Source organism: Pongo pygmaeus, chromosome 2, assembly GCF_028885625.2.
Source record: "Pongo pygmaeus isolate AG05252 chromosome 2, NHGRI_mPonPyg2-v2.0_pri, whole genome shotgun sequence".
Lineage (NCBI taxonomy): Eukaryota > Metazoa > Chordata > Mammalia > Primates > Hominidae > Pongo > Pongo pygmaeus.
Genome location: NC_085930.1, coordinates 183,448,730 through 183,471,250, shown reverse-complemented (window position 1 = coordinate 183,471,250; position 22,521 = coordinate 183,448,730).

Genomic DNA, 22,521 nt, shown 5'->3' with positions numbered 1-22,521 from the left:
GAAGGAAAGCAGTGAAAATGAAGCTCATTATTTCTATGGGAGAGAATATCATAGGTAGTGGAATGTAAGGAGGTATATTCAGATTCTATGGTATCAAAGTAGAGGGGCCAAAAATGAACTATTATGCACTATAGGAATACAGATCCTCTGTGATCAGTAGATATGTTCCACTAGGCCATTGTTCTATGATTTATGAGTTGGGGCTTTGTTAATGTAGCCTGTGTCCTCAAAAGCCAGGAGATATTATAGAGAAGAAATCCCTTATTTTAGTGAATATGTGCTCAAGTATTTTACTGTAAAATGTCATAATATTTGCAACTTACATCTAAATAGGTCATTGAAAAGAGAAACAAGTGTGGTAAAATGTTAACAATTGGTGAACCTCAGGGAGAGATACCATTCTTTCAGTTCTTCTATGGATTTGAAAATTTTCAAAATAAAAATTGGAGAGTTAAAGAGACAATACAAGCATATTTATAAATATGAAGGTAAATACCACATAAAATAATAAAAAAGTAGAAATTGATTGTCTCTGGAGATAAAAATCTGATAATAGTGGCTGACTGCTGTTTTTCCTTATATGACTTTTAGTATTATGTGAGTCTTTAAAGCCTGTGAATGTATAACTTTGACAAAAACTAAACACTGACTTTAAAAGGAGAAAAAAAGCAAAAAGACACACTGGGAGATTAGATTGCCAGATGCTTCATGGAGTCAGAAAAGCTCATTGATAACATGCTGGAACAGTTTTATCTACATGTATAAGGGAAAAAATGTGCACCATCTAGATGAAGAACACAATCACTGCAGGAAAAGAGTGATGTCTATATCAGGGAGAAAGTCAGAAATAAAATACAGGGAATCAAGGGGTCAGGAGAGTGAGCAACAGTCTATATGGTCACTGATTTCAGCCTTTCTTATGAAGTACTACAAGATAATTTATAAGTGAAGAATTACGAGACCTTGGGCATTTCACAGATCATATGACATCATTAAATGCTTTTACTGACTCGCCGCATCCAGAAGATTACTGTCTACTCCTTAGTTTCCTGGATAGGTTGTGGGTGCCCTAGCAAACTGGTTTAATAGTTATTGGTTCTGGTTCAAGGGATCAGAGATCAACAAGGTATCTGAGGAAAAAATCCTTATGGGTAAAGGGATGCAGGAGGCTACTATATTGATAGTGGAAGAGCTCACCATTCTGGTGTTTATATTTTTATTTAAGTGTTGTTGGTTTGACAAAAAACACCAGGTACCCTGAGGTGGAGGGAGATCCTCTGATGATGCTTCTTTGTGTCTCAAAGATTATATCAGTACACTGACCTCAGCCTTCATCTCGAATAGGCAGTAAACTCTCTGGGGAGAACAAGAACTCAGGCACTGATTGACTATGTGGTAGCGTTATTCACTATAGGACATAGCTGTTTGATTTCTTTGTCTGAAAACCCTTCCTTGCAGAGAAAGTATATGTCTGGAGACTTGGCACAAATTTAGCAAGTGATATGATTATGGTGATTGGTTGGGCAGGATATGTAGGCAATAATGGTGACAGGTGGCAGAGATGGCATCAGTATGTGCTAGTATGGTGAGCTTCAGCCTTATAGGAGCTAGTGTGGTCCTAGGTCAGGGCACAGGGCCATTGAGTAGTTTGGGCAGTGGCCAAGTGGCAGGACTAAGTAGGGGATAATCAACAATTTCAATAAAAGAGTCAGGCTTAACTGACCAAGGTTTGGACCATGATGCTGCCAAATATTTCCAAATCTTTGGGCCAGTGAATCTGGGTTTCCAGTCCTCTTTCTCTGCTCTTTTATTCCATTCTTGCTTCTGGGTGAGGTGCCAGAACTGCAGTTTTCTTGATCACTGATCTTGCCTCCTGCCAAGGTTGATAATGGCCTAAATGACCATTTTATTATAGATTTTTGAGTACAGAGCCAAAATTGGGTATGGCAATAATTGGGGATGAATGTTTAGGTGTAGGAGAAAAGACATTGCAGAGCTACTGCATAGGCCATGTGACCCAAATGGCTTTGCTTCAACGTGGAGGGAAGATCCTGACCCACACTAGACAGTGCAAGTGAGGAATAAGTCTCTGTTATGTTAGGCCACTGAGAATTTGGTGTATCTTTATGGTGGCAGCTAGAGATGGTTATCCTGATGAAATGCAATATAATTTGGAGAACTGGAACATCTCCAGGTCCATTGCACAAATACAATGGCATCAGGGACTTCGGATGCACTTGTGGGATAAGGGTTCTTGCTAAGTTCTAAAGTCAGGGTGTAGACTCCACAGCTGTGATTAGATTGTGGTTCCTGGCTGACAGCATTAGGTGGAGGAACTCTTCGGCAGCTGCCACATGTTAGGCTCTGCAGCAAATCTCAATTGATGTTTGGGGAGAAAAATATTACTCACTCAGGAAGACTCATAAAAGCTGTTATTCTAGGGTATTCTTGTGTGTGGGCCTCAGATGTCTTTCTGAAGGACCTGTGGGGGAAGGATGTGAAATAAGTGTCTGATCTCTAGTCCTGGGTAAAAACAAGACTAGGTCAGTTATTTAGTGTTTGCTCAGATCCATCTTCACACTTCTGCTCTACCCTCAATCACAAGGAGTTGGCTCTGGTGGTTTCTATTTGGTTCAGCCTATGCATGAAATTGGCAGGAGAATGGAAGGTAGAGAAGTCAAAAAGCCAGAATTTTCTTCCCCTTCTTTCTCTCTGGCTTGGGAGATATTTATGGTAATGGCTGTGTATCTTTTTGCAGAACCAGCTTACCCATCAGTACTTCTCTCTGTGGTTCCAGTTCTGCTGGCCGTCCCTGGCTTCTGCATTCTAGTAATTCCATGTTCCTTTTTTTATTCCTGAAACCCCGGGGTGGTAGTGACTTTCTGCTGTTGCTAAGATGGATTCTCTCATCACCCCTTCTGGTTTTGCATCTCTTCCAACAATTTTGTAATTAGTTCTCTGTATTTAAGTCATCTTTTGAACTCCCTTGGGATGGTTAATATTGAGTGTTAATTTGATTGGATTGAAGGACACAAAGTACTGTTCCTGGGTGTGTCTGTGAGGTGTCGCCAAAAGTGATTAATATTTGAGTCAGTGGACTGGGAGAGGCAGACCCACCCTCAATCTGTGTGGGCACCATCTAATCAGCTGCCAGCACGGCTAGAATAAAGTAGGCAGAAGAACGTGGAAGGACTTGACTTGCTGAGTCTTCCGGCCTTCATCTTTCTCCTGTGCTGGATGCTTCCAGACTTTGAACATCAGATTCCAAGTTCTTCAGCTTTTGGACTCTTGGACTTATACCAGAGGTTTGCCAGGGGCTCTCAGGCCTTCGGCCACAGACTGAAGGCTGCACTGTCGGCTTTCCTGCTTTTGAGGTGTTGGCACTCAGACTGATCCACCACTGACTCCCTTGCTCCTCAACTTGCAGACGGCCTATAGTGGGACATTACATTGTGATTGTGTGAGTCAATTCTCCCTGATAAACACCCTTTCATATATACATATATCCTATTAGTTCTGCCCCTCTAGAAAACCCTGACTAGTACATCCCTGGAGAGAATTCTGTTTTTCTGATTAGATCTGACTTACTTGGGCTGTAGACCTTGCTGAGGTCTCAGGAGCCAGGATTGAGTAAATAATGTATGGGGATGAATCTTAGATGTGGGGGATAAGACAGAGGGTGATGCTGTTTGATTTGTTGAGAGATCTGAAAAAGATTCTTGGCAGAATGGAATGTTGAGAGAGGAAGATGTTTTTTACTGATTGTCCACATTTGAACCATTAGGCAAGGAGTGTGCATATTCTGTACTCCATTAACTATGTTTTGGTCTCTCAATTTTGAGTAGGCGTATTTGGGAAATCGTCAGAGTATCTAACTTTTCTCTAACTGGCTTAGTAGCAGGACCTGAGTGTGGGTTGCTCTCCTAATGAACAACCATACTCACTATCCCTCATGGCATCTAGGAGAAGACCTAGACCTCAGTAACACAGGAAAGTTATTTCTAGGATGTCTAACTTTAAATGAAAAGCAGGTTTTCTAAGGTCAGCTTTCTTTTCCATCCAGATGGTTTGCCTTTTGCAGATGGTAAGGCCCATATGCAGATTCTGACCCACTTGCTAATAAAGGGATTGGTCTGTGCCAGGGCCTAAAAAACTTGGATTCAGGTTCACAGATGCAATTATTGAGGTGAAAAACAGAGACTTAAAAATAATAGAGCTAGTAAAATTCTCATCATTTTTCTGAACGAGTGAAGCATTATTTAAAAGGTAAATGTAAATAGCACTGCCTATTGATATAATCAACTTAATTTTTGATGAAACATGAAAATGCACTAGGTTCTGCTAGTAGTATTTAACACAGACTTAACCAATGTTCATTTATATTTTGGATCATTTCATTATTGTTCCAGCGTGATCTTTAAGCAGTCACTTAGGAACCGATTTACTATTATTTTTTATTTAAGTGCATGTATTATTTGTAAAAAAAACCTAATGATGCAATAACAACATCCTTTAAAAAATTCAAATAAAAGTATCCAGATTTTCTACTCTTAGGAAGTTCACTGTTCACATTGAAATGTGAGAGATAAAGGAAAGAAAGAGGTGAACTTAAGTGCCACGAACTTAAATTTGTTCTAAGCTTTTGGAGAGAAGATACAAATTGCTAAGGAGGAACTTTAAAGACCAAACTGAAAAACACTCCATTTCTTTGTAGCATGCTTCATTTCATGCGTTTTTAAACTTAACCAAGGCAATATATGCTCATGGTGGCAGAGATGTTCCAGGATTGTTTGCACAATTCCACTCAGGCAAACTGGGTCAGACAAAAAGACACGATTGACATAACAAATCACTTTAGTTCTCTTTCCATTTTCTCTCCTCTCTATCTAATTATCACTTAGCTGTCATTTAAGGTCAACTCAAGTCTCCTTTGTGCACATTTCTGTTTTGGGGAACCTTCTGCCTTTCTAGCCTCCAGTTTTACTGTTGGTACCTGTAATTAGCACATAATACAATGAAAAATTTTTTCCCATTGCTTGAACTAACACCTTGTTTTCCTTCAGATATGACATCATTTAAATTGAAAAAAAATATCAGAAGGGCATTAAATGCAGGTGGGAAAAAAAACTCAGTAATACCAAATAATTATGGTTAAACTGGCAAGTCTTTCCATTTTTCCTCTCCAGGGACATTTCCTCCCCAGATGTAACCACTGCCACTCAACGCTTTTTCACATGTGCACCTTCATGCTTCTATGCCTTTACCTGCCATTTTTTTTCTCAACCAGGAATACATTCTCACATTCTCTGCTCATCTATTATGACTCATAAAAGAGATATACTCTGTAAACTCTTCCTTGATACCCTCTGTCAGAATTCAGGGTTTTGTTCTTTGTATTTCCTCAATATGCTGCTTATATCACTATTTAACACTCATTTCATTCTTGCTTGTTTTACAGCAAGTTCTTTACCTGTCAGCTTCATCATAATGCACTTTTCTTGAGAGAAGGAGCCCATTTTCTTCCTCTTTGCATCCCCTATAAAATCCAAGCCAGTGTTATCACATGTTTAAATCATTGGATTGAACATATACAATATGGTTTATTCATTTTCTGTTTCATGAAGAGTTGTCACAACCCGACTATGAGCATCTTCGGGTCATTTACAGAAATCTATGACTTTTTGCTTATGTAATTCCGTAAAAAAAAATATTAATTAAAATATTGCAGCCAGTCCTGCTGTGACATGAATGTCCCCTGCATTCATGTGTTGAAACTGAATTCACATTGTGGCAGTATTAAGAGGTAAAGTCTTTTGGGAAGTGATTAATTCATGAAACCTCAGCCATCATGAATGGACTAAATCCTTATAAAAGGTCTGGAGGGAGTGAGTTTCCTCTCTTCTGCTCTTCCACCATGGGAGAATATGTGTTTTTGTCCCCTTTCCCCCTTCCATCCTTTCTGCCATGTGAGGACACCTAGATAATGGCATCTGTCAGAAACAGGCCTTCATCAGAGACTAATCTGTCAGTGCCTTGATCTTGGACTTCCCATTCCTCCAGAAATGCATTTTTATTTTTTATTCTTTATAAATTACGCAGTCTGTGTATTTTATCATAACAGCACAAACATAACAATTACTTTTGACTAAGACAAAAATTAATACCAGAGCTGGGTGCGGTGGCTCATGCCTGTAATCCCAGCACTTCAGGAGGCCGAAGCGGGCAGATCACCTGAGGTCAATAGTTCAAGACCAGCTTGGCCAACATGGCAAAATCCCATCTCTACTAAAAATAGAAAATTTAGCCGGGAGTGGTGGCATGTGCCTGTAATTCCAGCTACTCGGGAGGCTGAGGCAGGAGAATCACTTGAACCCAGGAGGCAGAGGTTGCAGTAAGCTGAGATCATGCCACTGCACTCCAGCCTGGGCCACAGAGTGAGACTTCTTCTCAAAATAATAATAATGCCAGAGAAGAAGGTGTTGCTATAACAAATACCTGAAAATGTGGAAGCACTTTAGAACTGGGTAATGGGTAGAGGCTGGAAGAGCTTGGAAGTGCATGCTAGAAAAAGCCTCGATTACAGTAAATGGAGCATTAAGGGTGATTCTGGTGAGGGGTTAGAAGAAGAGGAGAGATGTAGAGAAAGGCTAAATCTTCCAAGTAATTATCTAACTAGTTGTAAATAGAATGCTGATAGTAATATGAATAGTAAAGGCCATTCTGATGAGGTCTTAGATGGAAATGAGAACTATCTTGGAAACTGGAGGAAAGGCTATTCTTGTTACAAAGTGACAAGAACTTGGCTGAATTTTGTCCATGCCTGTCTTACAGCTTTGTGGAAGGCAGAACGTAAAAGCAGTGAACTAAGATATTTGCAGAAGAAATCTGTAAGCAAAGTGTTCAGGGTGCTATGTGGCTTCTTTTGACTGCTTATAGTAAAATGAGAGAAGAGAGAATCAAATTAAAGACAGAATTTGTAATCAAACAGAAAGCTGAATGTAAAGATTTGGAAAATTCTCAGCTTTCACATTTGAAAAATAATAAAGCTTGTTTGGTAGAGAAAGCCAAGGGTGTGGCCAAGCAAGCATTTAATAAATAGATTAGTATGGATAGAGGGAGGTCAGATGCTATTCATCAAGAAAATGGAAGAATGACCCCAAATATTCAGAGATATCTGAGTTTTCCACTCCCACCACAGGCCCAGACTGCTAGGGCCTTGAGAGCAGAACAGTTTTAAGGGAGGTGTACCTCAGGCTACCTTAAAATCTTAGCACTCACTGCCCTGGGCCACCTCAAGTCTCTTCTCCCTGCATGCCAGAGCAGAACTCATTGGCTGCCTCAGCCATGGTTCAAGCAGGCTCAGGTTTGGCTCAGACTGTGTCTCTTGAAGACACATGCTAGAAGTATTATAACAGCACAAAGGGGCTAAAAGAAGTGTTTTGCTTTTATCAACAGTTATTTTACATTCATTAATTCCTTGGAACTCTACAACATTCAGCACTCAGCAGACTGCATTTGTCTAGAGGAAAAACAAATAAAAGGACTTTGGAGCCAGACAGACCTGACTTTGCATTCTTGCTCAACTGCTTGCAGGTTATGAGATCTTAGGAAACTTTTTTAAACCTCTATAAGCACCAATTTTCTCATTATTAAAAAGTAAATGTTAGTCCTATAGAATTGTCGGGAAGAATGTCTGATATAAGCATGCAAAGATATGTATATTAGCTCATTTTCATACTGCTATAAACAACTGCCTGAGACTGGGTAAATGATAAAGGAAAGAGGTTTAATTGACTCACAGTTCAGCATGACTGGGTAGGGCTCAGGAAACTTATAATGATGGCAGAAGGCAAAGAGGAAGCAAGGCACCTTCTTCACAAGGCCGCAGAAAGGAGAAGTGCTGCTGAGCCAAGTGGGGAAGAGCCGTTTATAAAACCATCAGACCTCATGAGAACTCTCTCACTATCACAAGAACAGCATTGGGGAAATGACCCCCAGGGTTCAATTACCTCCACCTTGTCTCTCCCTCGACATGTGGAGACTATGGGAATTTCAATTCAAGGTGAGATTTGGGTGAGGACACAAAGCCTAACCATATCAGTAAGTGATACATATTAGACATTGAATATAAGTGAAGCTTCCCTTCTCACCTAGGAAATAGAGGCTTAGATAAGCTAAATGATCATCTAAAAATGTGTGGCTGGCAAAGGGTTGCAAGTGGTAGTAAAGCAAGGACTGGAACTGAGGTCTCCTAAATCTCTATGTATGTACACACCAGTTCCCTTGTGCCTAACATCTAGGCTGAGAATGAATAGCCTTGCAGGAAACTGAAAACAACTCATTCCTATTGTCATCCTGCTACCATGCGTACTCCATAGCCTAAGATATTACTGCAAGCTGCTGCCTCCTGGCACGATGATGAAACTCAGGTTTGGAGAGGTTAAGTGACTTGGCCAAGTTCAGTCAGTAATCTAGAAGCCATATCCACCTTGTTCCCCTCACTCCTGCCCCGGAAGTGACTGATATATTGTGATTTAAATCTATATTGAACCTGTGTAGAGGAGACAGAGCTGCAGCAGCAGGAACAGCAGCATCAGGCCTGTAGCTTCACAGAGAAAGACAACAACCTGTTTCCTGAGCCAGGCTCAAAGCACTATGAGGATGAGGGGGAGGAGTATGAAGATGAGGAGGATAGTAAAGAATGGAGGATGAGCACATGCAGGACATGGATGACATGAATGATTTCAATGAGTAACCTGGTGATGGAGACGCCAATGATGTGGATGTGGGAGGCAACAAACAGGATCAGGACAAGTGGACAATCTAGGTAGACAGGACGGGTTGGTCTCAGGGAGATTCCATGCCAGCTTCAACTTTCCTACACTCCCTGAAGAACAAACTGATGGCCCTTTTTTTTTTTTTTTAAAGAGACATCGCTACAGAAGAGACTTCTGCTTCCCTTCTCTACTTGTGAGGAAATGCTACACCAAAGCCATCTCTGAGTGAGAAAATTCAGATAGTTAAATTGAAGGTGATTTATTAAATTGCATAGTTTATCTGTTTTCCATGAATGAATGTCTAGTTAACATAAATTGGTTAAAATCATACACACAGTAATTGAAATTATTACACATGAGGTGGAACCAGAGAGAAATAAATACTGAGCTGTAATACATTTCACTCATCCCAATTCATTCTTTCTGTCAACTGTGCACCCTCTCCCTTCTTTATTAAGATTTGTACAAATTTAAACAAAGTCAAACTAAGCTGGAATAAAGGCAATGTGGCATGTGTATAGTCAAGAAAGAAGTTTGTTTTGTGAGAAGAATAAGCCCTCACATGCATTCAATCACTGTGCTCCAGCATGAGGAGCCTGAAAACTCTTCAGATGATTGGCTATTTAGGACAGTGGAAACCGAACAAAGAGAGAAAATAAATAAGAAATTTGGAGAGGCTTGGAGCTTTTATGATGTCAAAGAAACATTGGCTAAGAGAGTTTTGAAGAAGTAAAATTAAAGTGATTTCTGAAATGTTTGTAATTCAGATCCAAGCTTCTCAAGTTGCAATGTGCATCTGGGGATCTTGTGAAAATGCAGATTCTGATTTAGTAGGTTCATGGGAGGTCTCTACATTCTTCTTCTCCAACAAGCTTTCAGTTTGCTGATGCTGCTGGTCCACAAATCATGCTTTTAGCAATAAGGTTTTAGTCCATATTGGCCATTTCTTGGTTACTAAAATACTGAAATCCCCTAAATAATTGCTACTATTTATATTTTGAAAAAAATACATTGCCAATAATAAACTTGTCTAAAATAATAGTGTTCTTACCTGGATTAATGATTTAGAAAACCAAATACTAAGTCAAAAGTGAACCCCAAGTTGAGCTTGAAATCAGTGACATCAGCTGTAGAACCAGTTTTAATCTATATGAAGATAGACCTACATTGTATCTCGTGTCTCTAAGTGCTGAATTATTCACATAAATGCTTCGGAGAAGCCTCCCATAAATCAAAGGGAGAGAATTAAATTGGGAATAGTAATGGTGAGAAATCTTGAGCTCCTAACCTGATTTACCTGACTACTCTGCCAGTTATCTTTCTCTTGTTGTGACCAAATCATTCCTGGTGATTTGCTGGCCCCTAAATTTAGCCCCAGGGACTCTTTCATCATGGTATATGATTTTTAAGCTCTGTGATTTTAAAGGCTTGTCAGATGGATATCAGATTCAATATTGAAATCTCGAAGTTCTTTGTGAGAGAACTTCTGCAGAAGGTTGGGAGTGGTTTATCCAAATGCCTTTTATTGGTTAATAAGTTTGGACAAACGTGGCTCCATCATAACAATGATTATTTCTGATGAAAGTATCTGATCAAACTCAATTTACAGAAATAATTTTTCATTCCATTTAATAACAATAAAATATTATTTTTCCCTTCTCAGGACAATTTGGTAATGTAAGGATTGAACTATTTGTATGAATAAATTCCATTTATTTTCTTCATTTCTCCTGATTTTCTTTTAACAAATGATACCTGAACACTAGGGGCAAGAAATTTGACCAAGCATCTTAACACACTGATTAGAACAATAAAAAGTTAAGTCCATTACAAATTGTATGTAATGCTTTAAGTGTAGATTGAACTAGTCATCAATATGATACAAGTGGAATTATGATGATACAAAAATAGGCTTTGATAATGCTTTGGCTTACCTGCCTCATGAAACTGCTGTGAGGATCAAATGAGATAGCCTTTGAAAGTAATCTCTAAAGTCTAAATGGTGTTTCTGGCTTTGTCCTCCTTTTTACCAATCCATTTTATTTAAGGTTGCCAGATTAATCTTAAAGCATCAGCTTGATTACATTTTTTCCAGCTCAAATACCTTCAATTTTCTTCTCAACCTCTTTCTAAAGCATTGGGTTTGGCTTCTCTTGGCATTTAAGAAACATCACACTGCCTTTCTAGTCTTATCTCCAGGTATTTTCTGTTCTATCAAGGCTACTGGGTTACATTATATGTCCCCTGATTTCCTGAGTCAAAATTTCTATTGTCTCCTATATTGCCTCTACCCGGTTGTTCCATAGGGACCCTATTATCAAACATGTCCAAAATTAGGAGTATATAAGTGTATTCTTTATATATTTCCTATTATCCATTCCAAAAAAATCCATTCCTATTATCTAAGCCAGAAAATTGGAGTTTCTCTCTCTCTCTCTTTCATTCTCCCTCTATCTCTGTGGGTGTGTTTCCTACACATTTTTTTCAGGCCCACATTCAGGTAGGAAATATGTAATTTTTCTTTACCTGTACTTCTCCCTCAGGATCCCCCTCAATAGTTACACGCAACCATTAATTCTATCAGATATTTTTCAGGCCTAATATCTAATGGTTCTTTAATTGAACAGATGTTTATGGAGCACATGCCATGTGTTGATGGTTGTGTCAGTTTTCTATTGCTGGTATATTACCATAGGATTAAAACAACACATTTATTATCTTACACTTCTGGAGATCAGAAGTCCAAAATGAATCTCACTGGTTAAAATCAAGGTGCTGGCAGAGCTACTTTCCTTCTGGAGGCTCAAGAGGGAACTCCATTTTCTTGCCTTTTCCACTTTCTAGGTATTACTCACATTCATTGACTTGTAGCCCTCTTCCATCTTATTTATTTATTTATTTAGAGACAGAGTCTTGCTGTGTCACCCAGGCTGAAGTGCAATGGCACAATCTCGGCTCACTGCAACCTCTGCCTCCTGGGTTCAAGTGATTCTCCTGCCTCAGCCTCCCGAGTAGCTGGGATTATAGGTGTGCACCATCACACCCAGCTAATTTTTTGTATCTTTAGTAGAAACGGGGTTTCAGCATTGTTGGCCAGGCTGGTCTCAAACTCCTGACCTCATGATCCACCCACTTTGGCCTCCCAAAATGCTGGGATTACAGGAGTAAGCCATCATGCCAGACCCCTTCCATCTTTAAAACTAGCAACACATTCTTCCAACCTTTGCTTTTGTAGTTATATATCCTTCTTCAACTTTGACTCTCTTGCCTCTCTTTCACTTATAAGGCCCCTTGTGATTACATTTAGGGCCCACCTGGATAATCCAGGATAGTTTCTCCATTTCAATATTCTTAACAATGGCATCTGAAGTCACTTTTTCCATGTTAGATAATATATGCACAGGTTCCAGGGTTTAGAATGCGGACATCTTCGAAGGGCAGTGGTGGTATTATTCTGTCTACCATAGCTGTCTTCCTAAGCAGTGTAAACACAAAAGTCAATATTATGATGTAGTCCATGCCCTCAAGGAAATCAAAGACAAAGCAGTCAAATAAGTGAGTAGCTACAATGTGCTATAATTTTGGCTCTGAAATTGTGATGAAAACTATATAAAATCTTGGGGGATCAGGGAAGTCTTTGGGAAGAAGGACTATCTAAGACACAGAACCAAAATTCTATTTGAGCATTTTGTTACAATTTAGGAGGGAGGATAATGGTACTAAAATAAGTTGGTACAATAATCTAGGCTCTAATAGCATCAATCAATCAATCTCATATTATCACTTTTACAGTTGAACAGACTGGCTTAATATAGATACTAGTTCCACTCCAAAGACATAAATAGGAGTACTACATATATATATCATATTTATATACATATTCTCTCTTTTTGCCTTTAGAGGCAAGGTCTCATTCTGCTGCCCAGGTTGGCACGCAGTGGCCTGATTATAGCTCATGGTAACATCAGACTCCTGGGTTCACGCAATCCTGTTGCCTCAGCCTCCCAAATAGCTAGGACTGAACTACAGGCACACATCACTATGCCAAGCTAATTAAAAAAATTTTTTTTTGGGCGAAGAAGGCTCTTTCTAGGTTACCCAGGCTAGTTTTGAACCCCTGGCCTCAAGCAACCCTCCCTCCTCGGCCTCCCAAAGCACTGCGGTTACAGGCATGAGCCACTGCACCCAGACTACATATTCTTTATGTATATGTTGTATACAATTTAACATACATATAAGTGAGAGAACACATATGTACGTAGAAAAGGATGTACTTTTCTATGGGTAAAAGGAAATAGAGAAACCAGGAAAAAATTTTGCCCTCTGGGAACTTATACTCTAGAAGGGGAACAAGACTTGGGAATAAATGTTTACTGAAACATGAGGCCAAGAGAGTTGACTGTCATAGAGATATAGATATAGAGATATAGATATAGAGATACTATGTGTATGCAGGGCTGGAAGTGAATGTTTTCAGCTTAGAGAAACTAGAGAAGACTTCACAAATAATGTCTTACTTGAGCTAAGGTCTCTAAGGATGGGAGGTAGGGCTTTGGTCATGTTGGTGATGAGAGAGAAGAATATAAAAAATGACATATATCTCCACATTGCTATTAGGTAGAGGAGAAAAGAGTTCCTCCTGGAGATCTTTGAGTCTTTGAAACAGCAGCAGAAGAGATGTGAATTCCAATTACAATTTCACCTATACCAAACAGAATTATTCACGCATCTCTATTGCTCCCACCTCATCTTCAGAAAGATTTCTGCTGCAGTGCTCTAAGGGAAATATGTAGAAATAGATCATATACTTCCTTGTTGGAATAGGAAAGATAAAGAGATTCACAAGGGGGAAAACGTGCTATGACTGAACATTTTCTTGATAAAACACAGAGAAGTTTATAGCTTTGAGAAATTATTTCACAATAATTCATTCGGTATATATTAACCACCAACTCTGCAAAACACTGTGATAGATAACATGAGAAACACAAAGATTTTAAAACACAGTTTCTAGTTTTCAATCCATCTAGTGTGGGAGTAAAAACAGAGATTGAGCATATTACAAAGCAGTGAGTGATTCGTGCTACATGATTAGGATATAGAAGAGTGCGAATTCAAATCGGTTCTAGTGGGTATCATGAGGGAATTCTCATAGAAGAGATACCTGAAACTGGCTGGAAAAATAAGTAGGATTTAATAGACCAAGGCATGCACATAGGGCTGGGGAGAGAATAAATTGGAAAGGATAAAATTTAGGCAAAAAGAACAGCATGAGAAAAATCATGGGGGTAGCAAAGTCAAGATATTTTTAGAAACTCTACACGCCACTTTTTTCCCCCAAATATGAACTGAGCAGTGGGCATAGGGAGAATAACAGCAAATGAGATAGTTCCTGACTTCAAGGAGTTTGTAGCCTTGAGAGGGTACTGAGAAACAGATAATTAAAATAAAATATGATTTATATTGTGGCAGAAAAAAAGACAGTCAAGATTTTACCTAGCCTAGGAGTCACAAAAAGCAGAGATGGCTACCCGAGCAGAGATGTCATCTTAGCTGAGCCCTGTCCTGAGGGTTTACTTTGAGTTGGCCAAGGAAAGAGGGGGAAAATAGAGAAATCCATGCAAATACCCAGAACAGGGAGATCAAGATCACAATGCATTTGAGGAACTCTAGGCAGTTTCTTTGTTGTTGGAGTCCAGGTTACATAGGAAGAGAATAGCGAATTGGGTGCAAACAGCAGCTGGGTCATACAGGATTTTTGAGACCTGGTAGGAGGCTATTTCAATATCTAGGTAAGAGTGGATGAGGGTTTGAAAGTATGAACTGGCAGGGGGGATTAATGAAGAGAAGAATCCATATGAAATAGATAATGGGGCACATGGGAGGGATATTCCTCAAATCTAGTCTAATTGAGAGAGATTTTACCACACGAAATTTTCATGAGTGTATTGCAGCAGAGAACGGAGATGAAAACACACTCAGGAGTAAAGCTAAAGGCTACACCTTAAGAAAGGCTAGGTGGAGAATGCAAAGAGAAAGGACAGGAAAAGTTTGCAAGTAAAAAAAGAAAGGTCGGGGGCTGTGGAGAGCAGAAGTGATGAAGGAAAACAGGAAACACCGGATTTGCAGTGAAATGTTATTTTTGCACAGAGGCTAGTGTAGACAAAACTAGGTGGAAGGTTGCCTTTGTAATTAAGTCATCTTAGTTGGGCAAATGCAACTTGATAGATCTTCTTATCTGATGTACAAAATTATGACTATCTGATTTGGCCAAGATCTTTAAGGCTGAATTCTCATAACAAAATAAAAAATCTCAGGAGCTTCAAATTGCCACTCCACTTTATCGTACTGCTGGTCTACATAGCAAAGAATGAAAGGTATATTTCCTGGTAGGAGAGCATAGTTCCCTCCATGCTACATGTATATAAATCTATAGTTTTATATTTCTTGGTTTTTGGTGAGAAGGAAATGTAGTTTAACATGGGATTCGGACTGTGGAAAATTCCAGAGGAAATTGTCAAGATTCACTCTTACTGATCAATATTATCTTCAGGACTCCTTCTTCCCTCCTAAGGTTTTTCTCTGCAAATAATAATTCTTTCAGCTTCAGCACTAATTACTAGGGCCCTTAATCTTTTCCATGGTTTTATAGTCCTTGAAACAAACATATGCACTTATTATTGAAGGCAGCTTTTGTTTGCCAGAGGCAAAAATACTTACAGATCGTCTTCTTTAACACATCTTTTCATGTCTGCTAGACAGCTCAGTTCTCTACTTCTAACTCATCCCTCACCCAACTCCCCCCAAATTTTTTATTGAAAACTGTTCACACATTGCTAAGCTCTTTTGTTTTGTTTCTAGAAACACTGTATAGTCTTTGTGTAGAATGGCAACTTGATATAGACATAAGATATATAAACATTTGTTAAATATACTTGACCACCAACTAACTAAAGGGTTTCTTGACATACACTCTTGCTTACATGGTACCCAATTAACCTTTTATCACTTTTCAAAACATGCATAGCTTTATGGCATAAGCTCATTTATCTTTGCTAAAAGCCTTTATAGGAATCTGAACAAAAATAGTTTCTGTTAAATATTCAACTCTAATGTGGAGCCTTTTATTACATTTTAAACATTTTTTTCTTGTTCCTAGGCCCTTTAAGGATTAGAGCAAAAATGTACATAAATAATTCATATAGCAGAGTATAAGCCCGAACAGCCAGTCTCAAAAAATGATGACCAGAAAACCACAGATGCAGTAGGAATCTTGGACAACGGATGAAGAAATGATGCAAACACTTAAATTAGAACTTTCTAAGCAACCAAAAAAAAAAAAAAAAAAAGAAGAATCAGAAGACTGCCTATTCTATTACTATACAAGCTGGGAAGAAACCCAAGACCACCAAGTAGGGTATTTTTAAAATGCCAACACAACTACTGTAGTCTTTAATATACGTTACTTAGTGGAAATCACTGGCAATCTTACGACAGCATCTGTGAGGCATTTGGTTTAGGTCTGTGAGTCCAGGCGCAGGTGAAGGTATACTTCTGTTGTTGTTGCCCTTTTTTGACTCCAACCTAGATCAATACACTTACCCATCACAGTTATTTTCTTTCCATTGATTTTCTTTTGATTATAGGGCTGAGAAAACTTGTTATTCTTAAGCTATTTTAGTGTTGAGTTTCTTTTAAAATATGATCTGTTGATGTAAATACAGGTACAGATTGTTATTGTAAGTCAGAGAGCCTTCCTTTCACTGGCTGGATAATTTTACTCTTTGGGATAGTGTTTGGAATTAGTTGTCACATACTAAGAGGGCAGGTCTTAGTTGTAAGCATGTAAGAAGATGGTTAGAAGTAGTAATAAGCCTTAACATGGCTTGGCTAGCATCCTGCTCTTCTACAGTCTTACAAATTTCAGTAGCTGAAAATAAAAAGTCCTCAGCTTTACAATAAAACACAATCCACTTAACTCAGGTCTGAATTGCATTAAAACCTTATCTGGGAAAAAAATAAACCTAAATCCCTTTCTTACTGGTTATGTCAATATAACTTTTAGTTAAAGTTTATTTAAAGTTAAATCAAAGATTTAACTATAAACAATGAGGCTGTCCATACAGGAAAAAAAATGAATGAATTAAAATAAGTATTGAAATGGGGAAGGTCTTTGTATGCAAGAAACAAAACTCAGAAAACACAAAGGAAACACTGATATATTTCAATAATTGAACACAAGAAAAAATTTTCTGCCTGGCACAAAATAACATAAAATTCAAAGAAAAGTTGAGCAAAATTATTTACAACACACATGACCAAAAGTACTGATTTTATTTATCTATAGAGAACTCTTATAATTTCATAAGAAGAGATTAATAAACAAATAGAAAAAATATACAAAGTAAAGGAATACATCTAATATAAAAAGAAATACAATGGCTTATAAGCATCAGAAAAGATGTTTTACCTCAATTTAAACATGCAAATTAATACAGTAATGATATTACATTTATATTGAAATGGAAAATATAAAAAATTGATAAATTGATTTTTGATTAGAGGGTAGGGAAATAGATACTTTAATACACTGTGGAATGTAAATTTGAATAACATCTTTTTAAATCAATTAGTAAACTTGTAGAAAAAAACCTTAAAATATGCTTTTTCCAAACTTTCTATTTGGAAGAATTATCTGTACTTATATTCATATGCGCAAATATATAGTCACAGATTACATTCCATTTCTTGTACTTTCTGTTTTTCTCTGCATTAATAATTTTGATTTTCTTGTGTAGTTTTCTACATTCTTTCCAAATTTAGCAAAAAAAAAATTGTAAAATCTATACAAATAACACTTTTTTCCACATGATGAAATACGTCAGTTTTAATTTTATTGTATAGATATTCCTTCTACAACTCCCCAGCTTCACACTCTGAGCTGTTCTCTAGTCTCCTGAGCAGTGATCCTGGTTTTTTATTTCCTCTCTCTCCTGAATCTATGCCTTTGTGGACTGATACAGTGAACTTATATTTTGTTTGAATATAAAATTCTATAGGTTGATCATAATTCTTTCTCAAAAATATTATCCAATTTCTTCTAGCTTCCAGAGCTGATGTTGAGAATTCCTTTTGTTCCTCTGAGGAAGCTTTGAAACTTTTCTTCTTTTTTCTGATGTCGTGACATTTTGTGATGGTTTGCTTTCACGGGTGTTTTTTTCATCCATTATACTGGGCAGTTGGTAGGTCCTTTCAATTAATAAACTCATGTTCTTTAAGTCTGCAACATTTTCATGTATTATTAATTTTATTACAATCCTATTTATTTTATGGTAAAATATAATCTAGGTACAGAAAAACACCATGAAGTTAATGTTTGGTTTAAAACATCATCATAAGGAAAATGCTCAGGTAAAAAACATCCAGATTAAGAGATAGCACTTTGCAAGCCACTGCAAAAAAAACCTCTGCATGCACCATCTCAATCACAGCTTATTTCCTCTGTTATCTGTCAACACTATTTTAGGTTACCCCATCTTGCTGTCCTTTATAATTTTATCACTGAATCATTCTTCCTGAAGCAGAAATTATTTAAAAAGTATTTGTAAGTTTATAAAAATCTACATATTTTCTCACTGTATTTTTTCTTGCAATTTATTTATTGAGGAAACAAGAAAATTTAATTGGGAAAATTTTAAATCGTGTGAATTTTTCTGATTTCATATCCATGGTATAATTTAACATGCTTCTTTGATGTACTTCCTGTACCTATATATTTTCTGACAGTTGAACCTAGAGACTTCATCATATACAGGTTTGGTTTTGGGTGCAAGCCTTTTCAGAGGTAATCTTGTGTACATCTGTCCAGGAGACAGATGATAACTCATTATTTCTAATTTTGTGTTGCTTAATACCTAGATCCACTGATTCACTGGGAGCAATAAAACAAGTAACAACTGAAATTCTAATACAACAGTTCCTTCTTTTATTAGCTGAAATACTTCTACAAAGAGTAAATTCTCATCTACCATTTGGCTACCTTGCTGTATAGTTGGTGGAGGAATGGCAGGACAAAATATTTCACTGTTCTTTTTACTTATGAATTTTCAAAACAATGAATTATATTCCAATTATCTGCCATAAGTGGTAGAGGTTTTCTTTTTAATTATTATTCACTTTAGAATTTAAATTGGATTTGTTTTCAATTAATTGAAATTATCCTTATTGATGCTCAAACTGTCTTATCTTTAGTCAGATCATCTTTGTATTGGTTCCTATGTCCTTCAGATATAGTCCTAGAAGTCTTTGGCAAGATGTTCCAGGTTCACCTTCTACAGTTTGTTCCCCAGACCTCTATTTCTATGTGTGTTTTGTGCATGGTGAATTTTTTTACAGTAGGAAATGTTCAAGACCACAGTCTGGTCCTTAAGGATGCTCATTGCTACTAGCTTGACCATAGTTTGCATAACATTTTTTTAAAGTGTTCATTCTGATAGTTACACTTTAAAATCGAAACAATAAGGTGGGTTTTTACTTAACATCTTCTACTCCGATTCAGAATATCCTTTCTTCCACATTAAAGAGTACTGGTTCTCAAAGACAATGGAGATGATAGAATTAGCATATCACAATATCCCTCTTTGCTGTATTCTGTGTTACACAGAAAGCAGTTTCAGAATAGCAACAGCACTGCTACCACTGTAAATATGATTATTGAAAGTAATGAAAATTTTTACCTGTGATTTTTCTATGATCTTCATATTTCTTATAGCTGTACTGTGTCTTCATTGTCAGAGCATGTAACCAGTTTACACTGTACTCCACCATATAGCCCTCATTTGGTCTTAGCTCTCTGGTATTTAATGCCCATTATCAGTCCTTATATCCATGTCACCCTTCTGTTTGTCTACAGGTCTTTTTCTGGTAAACTTCTCAGGAGGCGTTCATGGTAACAATATTCCCTGAGTCCTTGAATGCCAATAATAGTTTGTCCATGCCCTTCATACTTGTAGGAAAGTTAGCTTATGGCTGAATATAAAAATAACTTGCTTACATTCTAACTTCTTATCTTTTGTATGTTACTTTAATTTTTACTGGCATAAAGCATTGTTTTTGAAGTCTGATGATGATCTAATTATATAACAAAAGAGTCTTCATTTTAAGAGATTTGGTGATTTTAGCTAGATGTAAATGCTTGTATTATTTCTTTGATAGTCATTAAACTTATTAGCATATGTCTTGTTGTTGGTCATTTTTGATCAGTTATTTCAGATATTCAGTGTGCCTTTTGAAAATGTGACATCAAATCTTTTTCTGTTGTATTGTAAAAGATTTCCTGAATTACAGCTTTCATTGTATTTGTTGTGTCTCCTCGTTTTGGTTTTCTTTTTTGAAGGTTCCATATACATACATATTGAGTCTTCTTTTTCTATCTTCTTATCACTTATGCTTGTTTTTTTTCTTATTTCTCCTTTCCTCTCCCCCTCAGCTCACATCCCCGATTCCTTCCTTTTTGAAACTTTTTAGATTTTTTTCTACTTTTTACTATTTATTCCCATTTCTTTTTGAACATTTTTCTATGTCTCTTAAAGCATTCTTTGGTCTGCATTTCTTTTAATTTAGTCTTAATTTAAAAAATTATTTTTTTTTATTTATAATTCTTTCTTGAGTTCTATTAAAGCATCTCTTTTTTAATTCTGATTTATGTTGCTATTTCATAGGTTGTATTATATTCTTAAGGTTTTTTAGTTTATCTAATTTCTCTCTCTCAAAAACTTGTCAGAACTTCTTACCTGTTATCTCTTTTTCTATTATTTTTGTTCTGATAAGTTTATATATTTTTCAGTCCTCTCCTTATATTTTTGTGAGAATTAGCAACAGGGAAAAAACAGACATGTCTTTTATTCCCAGTATTTAATCAGCTCTATTTTCCTTGTGAATTTGTCCTTTCCTTATTTAAACTACAGGAATTTTCTATCCACTCATATTAATTAATCTTTCATTGCTTATATGTGTTTCAAATACTTACTTTCAATATGTGCTTATAGTCATTTAAAAAAAACTTGTTATCTGATGTATTCACATTTTAATTTTAACTTGTTATTCATTTTCTTTATTGTTTATGCTGTTTTATGTCTTGTTAATAAATTCTTCCCTACTTCAAGGACATGACAATGTTTTCCTATGCATTCTGAAACATTTAAAATGTGCTTTTATATTTTTAATTTGTCTGGTATTGATTTTTGTGTCTAGTATGACATAGGGATATTTTCCCTATGGGAAGGGATAGCCATTGTTAGCTGAGGCATCTCTCTTTTCTCTTGATTTGTATTTCCATTTATATGCCATGTTCCCCTTTCTTCATAGGTCTGTTTATGGGTTCAATTTTATCCTACACTGGTCTGTCTCTGAATTGATATAACACTTTTTTGATTACAATAGCTTTATAGTAACTCATGAAATATGGTAGACAATGTCTTTGCTGCTCATTCTTTTGATTCAAAATAATCCTGGCTATTCCTGACCCTTACTCACCTAAAGTCTGTAAACAAACAAACAGTGTTGAAATTTTGATTGGAATAGCCTTGAATTTAAGGAGAAATTTGAAACTTATTTTTATTTTCTTCTATTTTCTCCTTAGAGCTGACATGTAGTGTCCTCACATGGAACATTTCCAGATAAATTTAAAAAAAGAATATGTATATATATATATATATAAAATGCCCCCACATACATACACAGACAATACACTTTAACATGTTTACACATGAATGACATATTTGTAGAGATTTATATACAAATTGGTGATAGTCAATGTCTCTGGGGAAAAAGACTAAGGGATTAGAATCTGTAGTAAGAGAGATGTTTACTTTTCACTTTAAAATATTTTGTTTTGTCTTATGTATGTATTACTTTTTCACACAAGGAATCCCACTTTAAGACAACACTTGACTGGCCTAAATCCACATCTTAATTATGACAGGTGATTGGTGTGAGAATTATTTTTCTATATCTTCTAACATTTAATACAATGCACCAGGAACCCAGAAATTCCCAAATAGAAAGTTTAGAGTAATTATCCCAGTTTTCTTACTAAAGATGACTATGATGTCAGGCAAATGTTTTACATGGGAAAAAAGTATATCCTGCAAATATATTTGATTGATTGTGTCTTTTGTGCTGTGTGTGTAGAAAAGAGGAAAAGTAATCAGTTGGCTGCTAGTAATGTGAGAACAGGGGCCACATTTTATTCACTTTTCTGTCATTAACAAGTAGCTCAGTAACTCATATGTAAGAGATGCCTAATAAAAATCTTTTAAACAACGAATTAGTGAATAAGCACATCAACAAGTATTAGTAGATATTTTGAGGGTGGTATGTAGGAGTTTGTTGTGGGGTGTGATACAGAACCTGGAACATAAAAGGGCTTAGTAATTGTCACCTTTTGCTTTTGTCAGTACTTTACACACTATCTCTATTACTATTATTCCGGAGATTTATCCTCAACCTGATTCTGCGTGGTAGTTTTTGTTAGTGACTTGGATGAAGATAGAATTTTATCATCTTTGTTGATTTCATTAATCTGAGGTGGATACATAGGTCTCCATAGGCTGTAGTGCTGTACCTAATGAGGTAGAATTTAATAATGTTTAATATCCTGAACATACAATAAAACTCAAATGATCAAGGGCAGTAGAAAGACAGAATTTGCTTAACAATAGTGCGTTTAGAATTTTTAAAGTTT